Source organism: Gossypium arboreum, chromosome 3, assembly GCF_025698485.1.
Source record: "Gossypium arboreum isolate Shixiya-1 chromosome 3, ASM2569848v2, whole genome shotgun sequence".
Taxonomy (NCBI): Eukaryota; Viridiplantae; Streptophyta; class Magnoliopsida; order Malvales; family Malvaceae; genus Gossypium; species Gossypium arboreum.
Window position 1 is genome coordinate 132,491,240 of NC_069072.1, and position 9,491 is coordinate 132,500,730.

General features: G+C 33.8%; 1 pseudogene; it reads left to right on the forward strand.

Annotated features, from left to right (window-relative positions):
- The first annotated feature begins 426 nt into the window (after positions 1-426).
- On the forward strand, positions 427-1,827 carry LOC108475218 (2-oxoglutarate-dependent dioxygenase 19-like; annotated as a pseudogene).
- Positions 1,828-9,491: the final 7,664 nt, after the last annotated feature.

The following is a 9,491-nucleotide window of genomic DNA, read 5'->3' on the forward strand; positions in this document are numbered from 1 at the left end:
GAAAAAATTTTAAAGTTTAGACTTGAATTGAGTTTTAGTTTGATTGGTATGAGTATTATTGTCAATGTAAGAAGACGTGGATTTAAGTGCACAGGAACAAATTATCTTCTTTTTTATGGGTTGCGGAAATGTTATAGGTAATTCTAATTATAAAGAAAAGTGAGAGTTAATTTACTGAAAAAAAAAATACATGAATGAATTAAATTATTTAATTTGGAAAATGATTAAGAGAAAAGAATAACTAATCACTTTTATGACTATAACTTTAACATTAAAATAAACAAATAGTGGATCCCGGAGTTGATCTATAAAAGGAGCAAAACTGCATCCCAACCTGCATGCAAATCCAACCTTCTCCGTTTTAAAGAACCTCTTCAATATATTTATTTCTTCTTTTTAACTTGTCATCACAGTTTCTCTTCCCCTATGGCTCACTCGGTTGGGATGCTTGGTCAAGAATGCTTTGATTTGAAAAAGAAGGCTATTGCTCATCTCCATGATTATTCCTTCATGGATGAAATCCCCACAATTGATTACTCTTTGTTGTTTTCCAAGGATCATAATGAACGGGCTAAGTCCTTGGAACACCTTGGAAAAGCATGCCAAGAATTCGGTTTCTTTTATGTGCGAACTTCCAATACACACACACTTATACACATCAACTGGTTATGGTTATCAAAATCTTAAACTCTTGAAACCATAACATTGTTTCTTAATTATATTAGTTATTGTTTGCATTTTTTTACACATACATGTATGGTAGCCTTTTTTTCAAATAATTTAGGCGTTTTTTTTTTTTTTCTTTTTGAAGCTGATAAATGGTGTTGAAGAAAGGGTGGTAGAAGGAGCACTGAAGGGTATTTCAGATTTCTTTGAATTGACAAATCAGGAGGAGAGGAGTGGGTACTTAAAGAAGAATTCCATGGATAGGATAAGGTGGTGCTTAAGATCTCATGCTGGGGAAAACAGAGAGCATCTAAAGATAGTAACGCACCCCGTATATCATTGCCCTAGCAAACCTGATCGTTGCAAGTATTCGTTATTCCTATTATTCTTCTCATATGTCATAATAGTTTAAAGTTTATAACTATATCTATATATATATATATATGTAGATATATATATATCTTAAAATGGTGGATTTTGATACATTTTTGACAGAGATGCCATAGGAGAGTACTTGAAAGGGATGCATGAGGTTGAACTTGGTCTAGCTAAAGCAATCTCGACAATTTTGGGATATGAAGAAACCTACATCGAGAAGGAATTCAAGCTAGAGGCAGGATTCGACGGGCTGCCTTCAATCTATATCCACCATCTTTACAATCCAAAGGTTCTATCGGTTTAGCGGAGCACACGGACCCGGGCTTTTTTGTTTCCCTTATACAAGATGTTAACGGGGGACTTCAAATGCTCTCTCATAAAGGAAATTGGATCACTGTTAACATACCCCGAAACAGCATTTTCATCAGTATTGGGGATCATCTTGAGGTATCTCTTTCTATCATTATCATTTGTTCCCTGCAAGATGTACTAATCGTTTATGTTATATTCTTGTGTGCTAATTAGATATTAACCAATGGGAACTACAAGAGTCATATACATCAAGTGATCTTGGATAACAACGAAGTGAAAAGAATCTCAATGGCAACACTTCATGGGCCTTCATTGGACACATTTGTAGCCCCAGCACCAGGGTTCATCGATGAGTCTCACCCACCAACCTACCGAGGGATGACCTACAAGGAATCCTTGGAGCTCAATGGTTTTGATGAAATCGATGTGCAGTCATCCCTTATTCAACTTCGAATGCCACTCTCTCTCTAATTTCATGCATGGTGTTGTATATCTATAATTGTCTTTGTTACACCCCAAAAATCGGGTTAGAAGAATCGGGTTTGTGATAACCGAGAGTGATCAAGCCCCGATTTATAAGGTTATCATTATGCGTTTGTTAAATAAGAAAGTTATTGGTCTAGTGGTTAAGAAATAGTGTAAGTACCCTTACGTACCATTTCTCCTACTCTAACATATTTAGAGGTTTAATAAAAAAATTTGTGACATTAATATGAAAATAAGCATGTGTATGAATGTAAGGAAATTTCCATGGATTAAGATGTGGAAATAATGAATTAGTTATGAAATTTCCATTTTCATGTGTACAAATATAAAAATGATGAATAAATATGAGATTTATTGTGAAATATATATGTAAACTTAATGTTTAAAAGCTGTTGAAATAAGTCATTGACAAAGTTGAGGTAGAAATGATTGGTTATGAAATGTCTTATTAACTAATAATATATTATGTATATTTTGGTTGCTATAAAGTTACTAATAAGAATAATTTTGGTGTATGCTGAAGGAGTCGTGAAATAGGATATTAAAATAGAAATGTGTAAATATGTCACTAGGACAAATTTGGGGGATAATTTGTTAAATTGTTAAACCTTACAAGTTGTAGATAGAATCGACAAATTATTGAAATGTGAACAAAAAAAAAAAAAAACATAGGAACATATGTGGGGTCATGAAATTAGGTTAAACGTGAGGTCATAATAACCATTCTGGGATATTATTAGGAAAATATTGATAAATAAATAAATTTGTTACTTAAGTTCAAGGAAATGATAATGTGAAAATGAACATGTTTATAAGGCCACTGGAATAAAAATTAGACAAAAAATAGGCTTTAGGGCTAATGGTTAAGTATTAGAGAGTCTTTCCTAGAGACCCAAGTTTGAGCTTCTTTCTTTCTATTTTATCATTTCCAGTAAACTAGGGAAACGTCACAGTCCGAAATAAATATATATGATTAAGAAATAAAATTAAACAAGAAATAAGCCTGAGGCTCAATGGTTAAAGAGTTAGAACATATATCTTAAGGTTCTAGATTTGAACCCTTTATTCTCTTTTTATTTCATAATTCGGCCAAATACATTCCAAAACATATGTATATGAAAGTGTAAAAATATAAACAAGAAATGAGCAAGCGCTCAATGGTTAAGGCATTAGCACTTCTTAGACACCAAAGTTTGAGTCTCTCTTTCCCCTTTTATTTTGGAAATTTGGCAAGCCTCCTAAGAAGAAACAATATGTACAAGTAAGGGTCAAAATTAAATTAAAAATAGGCCTTAGGCCTAATGGTTAACATGCTAGCATCCTTCCTACAAATCCAAGTTGAAGCCACACTTTTACCCTTTCCATTTCCTTTTAAATTTGGTCAAAAATAAGGGAAATTTGCAAATTGTCGCCCTTGCTCCAAATTTGGGAAATTTTCATGTGCAACCCCTAACCCTAGGAATTTAACCAATTCTTTCCTAATTAGAATTCATATTTTTCCCTTCCTCAAAATCCCAACAGAATTAGAATTCAATCATCTTTTTCTCTTCTTTTCTTAATTAGATTTTCATATTGCCCCTTTTCAATATCTAATAGAATTTGCTCTCTATCTTTCTATTTATTTTCCATTTATTTTCTTCCCTTATCTTTACACCATATTTTTCATCCTAATTGTTGATAATTATTTTGCTTACTTGAATCAAATCATTCTCCATTCAATCATTCTTTCTATTGATTTTGTAATTGTTGTCAATAGCATCCCTATTCTTGTCAAGAATCAGTAAGCACATCTCGTTTCTGATGTTTAGATCTCAAATTTTCATAATATTTCTATCCGGTGCTAATCCTACGTTCGATTAAACAATCATTTTTTGATTCTTAACAAATCTTTCGATAATCTTAATAAATATTGAAATAAATCGTTAGCACATGTGTAAATGTCATTTGAAGGGCCTAATTTAGGTGAATTAGATCAAAATCAGGCATGAGAAATGTTGATCGGTCTCTCGATGAGAGGTGTGTGTTCTTTTACAAGCGAATCGAGGCAAGCCGTGTCTAAGAATAGGGCCACACGGTCTTGCACATGGGCGTGTGGACTATACGGGTGGACCACAAGACCCCTCACACGACCATGTACCTCTAAAACCCTAGGCTAGTTTGAATCTCACACTACCAAATAACCCTCCACACGGCCTGCCACATGGTCATGTCTCTCCTATAGGTTAATTTTGCAATTTGCCACGCAACCATAGTCTGTTACACGACTTGTCCACATGGACGTGTAATCCTCTCACACGGCCTGGTCACATGGCCGTGTGACCCCTGATTTGTAATTTTTCCAAGAATTTTGTGAATTGATCAATTTAGTTCCTAAATAATCCCCGAATTATTTTTAGTGTTTTATCTCATTCAATTGAGTCACTGGCAATATGAACAATGTTGGAATCCATGATTTGATTGACTAGATTGTTACTGTATATGCATGACATGTGATTGGTACATGTTTATTATCATTGAATTACTAATATATTGTTACTATTATTCATCATTGTGTTTCCAATTGCAGAACATCATGACTACTATTGCTGATGAACTGGACACACAATAAAGCATGTCTACTGATATTATCAAACTGATTACATGATAAGAATGTCTATTGTTTTTGTAATGAACTGTTACTAGCATGTCATACTACATTGCATGGGGTGGGACAATTGAAAGGAGGAAGTACTGGCAGTTTATTTGCAAACACTGGAGGTTTATCCAAAAATTTACTGGCAATTTTTATCTATAAACTTATTGTGCATTCATCGCCTATTGGCAGCGTATTAACCTGCAAACACTGGTGGTTTATCCACAAATTTACTGGCTACTTTTATCTGAAAATTCGTTTTGTTTTCACAACATATTGGTAGTGTATTAACCTACAACATTGGTGGTTCATCCACAAACTGGAGTGTCTAAGTTAAAAGAGTTCAGGGGAACTCTTATTGTGGAGTGTAGCGGTGGGGTAGGACCTTCCTTTTCTCTTAAATTGAGTATAGATTGCATTGACACTCATAAACATGCTTAAATGAATAGTCAATTTCTGCTATACTATATGATTGTTACTATAACTAAAAACTTTTATTATGTATGCTTGGTTTATTATCCTGCACTGATTTTCTTGTGATAGAACTTACATTGAGCTTCATAGCTCACTCACCTTTAATTTCCATCATTATAGACAACCCACCAGGTCATGACGTGGACACGACATACGGAGGGCTCAAAAACGTTTTATATGAAAGTATTATTAGGCTTATTTTTATAATTTCTGTTATTTAGGAGCTACACTATTTAATTTATATTATGGCATGAGACTCATGTTTAGGGTTTATTTAGCATGCATGATTTTTAATTTGAATTTAGGATGATGAACATGGAATTAAATTTGATTATCCATTAAATAAATCTGATTTAACTTAATTAAAACTAAATTGAATTTACATTCACGCTACTAGGTTATAACTAAATTTTGAGTAATTAAATAAATTAGGAAATAGCTAAGTTTTTAAAGAAAATTACCACTACAAGAAAAATGTTAAACTTAATCAATTTTATTTAATTCATGAATTCTTCTAAAAAATAGGCTAAGTTTTTTTTTCTTCTAAAAGATAAACAAATGTTTTAAAATGATTGTTTTACAAACACCAATAGCTTACTGGGTCATTTCGGTGGCTAATGTAATCTTTCGAATTCCGGTGTAACATCTAAATCAGGTTGGGGAGGTTACATACTTTGTACGTGCATTCCCTAGTTCAATTTAATCCCATCTTAAATTAAAAGAAGAAGAAGAAGAAGAAGAAGAAGAAGAAGAAGAAGTTACAATTTGATCACTAAATTGTTCAAAAGTTTTCATTTAAGCCATGAGGCTATTAAAATAGATGTTATATGGCTTTCATTGTTCGCACTGCCTGCACCAATCAAAAGCTCTCTTTCCCCTTCTATTCTACAGTTTGGGTTTTTTTTTCATAAAACATGTTTGAATGTCATGAATTTGCGAACTAAAATTCAAACAATTTTTCTTCGATCTCCGACACTGATCCTCAGATTGACTTGAATCTAAGGTATGTTCTTCTACTTGTTAATATGTATTGCTCCACTGTATTGATCGTCGAATCATCACTTGGAGCTTGTTAGTAAAACTTTTGTTAAAAAGAACTTAATAACTAGTGGCTTAAATAAAAACTTTTGAATAGTTCAATGGCTTAAATGAAAACATTTAAATAGTTATAAAATTTTTTGTATTATTAAAAGAATTAAATAAGATTAAATAGTAATGAAGTTAATATTGATAGTTTAAAAATGCCATGAAAATATATTTTTACATTTGCGTTTAACTCCAAATAAAATATTTCTTTTGCGAATCATAAAACTTTTGAAATATTAATATTGTTAAACAATAAATGATATTTTTCTCTGAGTAAATGTTAACTTTGTTAAAACTTGACATTATTTAATTCTTATTAATAATATAATGACTAAATTATCTATTTAATAGTAAAAGACTAATTTAATCTAATCCTATAATAAAACCACCTTTCAAACAATTCCACCAAATATAAATATATATATATATATATATATATATAAAAAAAAAGAAAATTCAATTTCGTAAAAACTTGAAACATTATGCAACCCACATGATCAAATTCTATTATTAGCCGTATGCATAAATTATTGTTTAACCATTCTACTTTGACTTCACTACAGCAAAACTGACTTTTAGCGGCGTTTTTTTAGGCCTTTAGCGGCGCTTTTAAGCGCCACTAAAACTATTAGCGGCGTTTTTGCAAGCGCCGTGTAACACCCCTAACTCGTGACCGTCGCCGGTGTCGGACACGAGGGGTTAACGGCCAAATCCTCTCAAGGTACCAACCAATTTGACATTACCAGTCAGGCTGGAAAACTGCGTCACCGTCGCCTTAAAACTCATATCTCGAGTTTCAAAACTCGGAAACTGGTTTCGTAAATTTTCCCTGAATTTAGACTCACATACCCATCCATGGATTTATTTTTAGAATTTTTAGTTGGTCCAATTGGTACAGTTTATTAGTTAAAGTCACCCATGTTACAGGGATCGACTGCTCTGACCTTCGCGCGTTACAACTTGAATATCTCTCTGTACAGGGCTTTAATACTGGTGCCGTTTGTTTCTAATGAAACTAGACTCAAAATGGAATATTTACATATAAGGGATGACTCCTAATTCTTTCTGGATAATTTATGGTAAATTTTAAAAGTCGCGGCAGGGGACCCAGAAACCGTTCTGGCCCTGTCTCACGAGAACTTTAATATTTCTCAGTATACTGCTCATATGGTCGTTTCGTTTCATCCATATAAAAATAGATTCATCAAGGTTCAATTCCATAATTTACTCACTATTTAATTCTACTTCTACTATTTTTAGTGATTTTTCAATCTCATCTCACTGCTGCTGTCCGCAACAGTTACTGCAGTAGACTATGCCAATTTCATGAATCTTTCCTTGGCCTTAATCATCCATCATACATGACACAAATTATGGCCACCTTATCAAAATTAGAGTTTCTAAGACTCGTGGCTATAGGTTCTAGCATCCCACTCGACGACCACATAGGCCATTTTCACATGGCTTAAAGTTTACAACCCACAATTCGACAAAATATAATAGCCTATACATGCCAAATGTTCTTCAACAACGAAAACAATACCACAAGATTTCAGTCGGTGTGATGACTTCAACGACGGTCCCGATCACGCAAAACAATACGAGTCCGAGAGACCTAAAATGGGTGACAAGAAAAACACCGGTGAGTTTACAACTCGAGAAGTCATAAGCATTCATCAATCCACCGATAAAGTTACTACAACATGTACAACAAACGAGGCTAGGTACTCATCCATATCGAATCTATACCATAATACCTCGGACCTTTCGGTCCAATCTCGTACCAAGTCATACATCCACATTTCATATTCTACACAACAAGATAATCAAGCATTTTACACATTAACTCATTTTCCAGCACAACCATACAATTTCAATCATCACATAGATTTAAGGCTTACCAAATTCAACCCCAAGCATGAACGTATTCTCTATTCGTCATGAGCTCGAGGTACTTACCGATCCGCTGTCCATACTCAATTCAATGGAGACACACCTCCATATATATAGAGTACGCACACACAGTGCTTACTACTCGATTTCGCACACTTAGTGCCACGTAATTTAAGCCCGCACACACGAGCCATACCCTCCGAGCTCGCACACCCAGTCAGTATTTTTCCAGCTTGCACACATAGTGTCATATTTTTCCAGCATGCACACTTAGTGCCTTATATTTCAGGGCCTTTTACTTAGTGCCAATCTCGTCACCATACACACGTATTGCCCGCACACACAGTCTTGGAAGCAAACTTTCTACACATTCCACTATTTCTTTTACATTCAACAATTATCCTCACTCCATACACATACAATTTCATTTATACATATATAGCATTCCATTAAACACAATTTCATAGATTTTCCAATCATTTAAGCAATATCAAACATATGTGCTTAATGACTTACCTTGTGTTCGATAATTAATTCCAAGTCGGCTACTCGATGATCTTGATTTCCCTTGTTGGGCGCCTCTCCTTTAGGATCTTGAGCTTAAACAAATAAATTAGCTCATTCAACCGCTTTGGTACATATATTGGTATCCACATTTTAATGATCTATGACATACTGAAACGACATGGTAAAATTTTTATCTTACTACCTTACGTTCTTAGCTATTCGGCTAATAGCCTTATGCAATTACCATACCATCAATAATCCAATCATATTCATCACTCAAGTATAGTATTTTCACATTCGGCAATAGTATTACATACAATAGCCGATTCTTCTTACTTTGTATTTATGCATCTATTTGATCATTAGTTTAGTTCAAACACCCATACACCAAGATTTATCAAGTTTAGCATGAAACATAACCTTAATCCTCAATGACCACTATGGCCGAAAATCCTAGTCAACCCAAAATCACAATTTCTAACACATAATTGTTCATAACACAATTAAAGCATCCTCTCCATTCCAACACTTCAAGACACATACATTTCCCACAAATCTCCAACTTTACATTCGCCTTAGTGTACATACACAAGCCGATTTTTTCTTCCTATCATCCAACCTAACTATATGAATATTTAACTAGCTCACACTTCACCCATCCACAATCACTCATTTAACACAAAGAAAATAATCAACTCTCTTCACTATCTACCATGGCGAATACTTCATGCACCACCCAAATCCAAAATTTTAACATGGGCTAGTTAAAGAACTTAGTAATCAACTTACATTAAGCTGAAATTTCAAAATCTAACATGAATACTAACCTTGTTTTGAGCTTAAAGTTGACCGAAATCTCCCCTCCCCCTTTCTTTCTTCAATTCGGCTAAGAGAGAACCAAAGGAAATGAAGCTCTTTTTTTTTTCTTTCTTTGCTCTATTCACGGCAAGGGGGGGGCAACCACACACACACACATTTTTTTTTGTTTCTCTTCCTACAACCTTAATATTTTATCAATTTTGACATCAACCATTAACAAAACATGTTTATGACATGT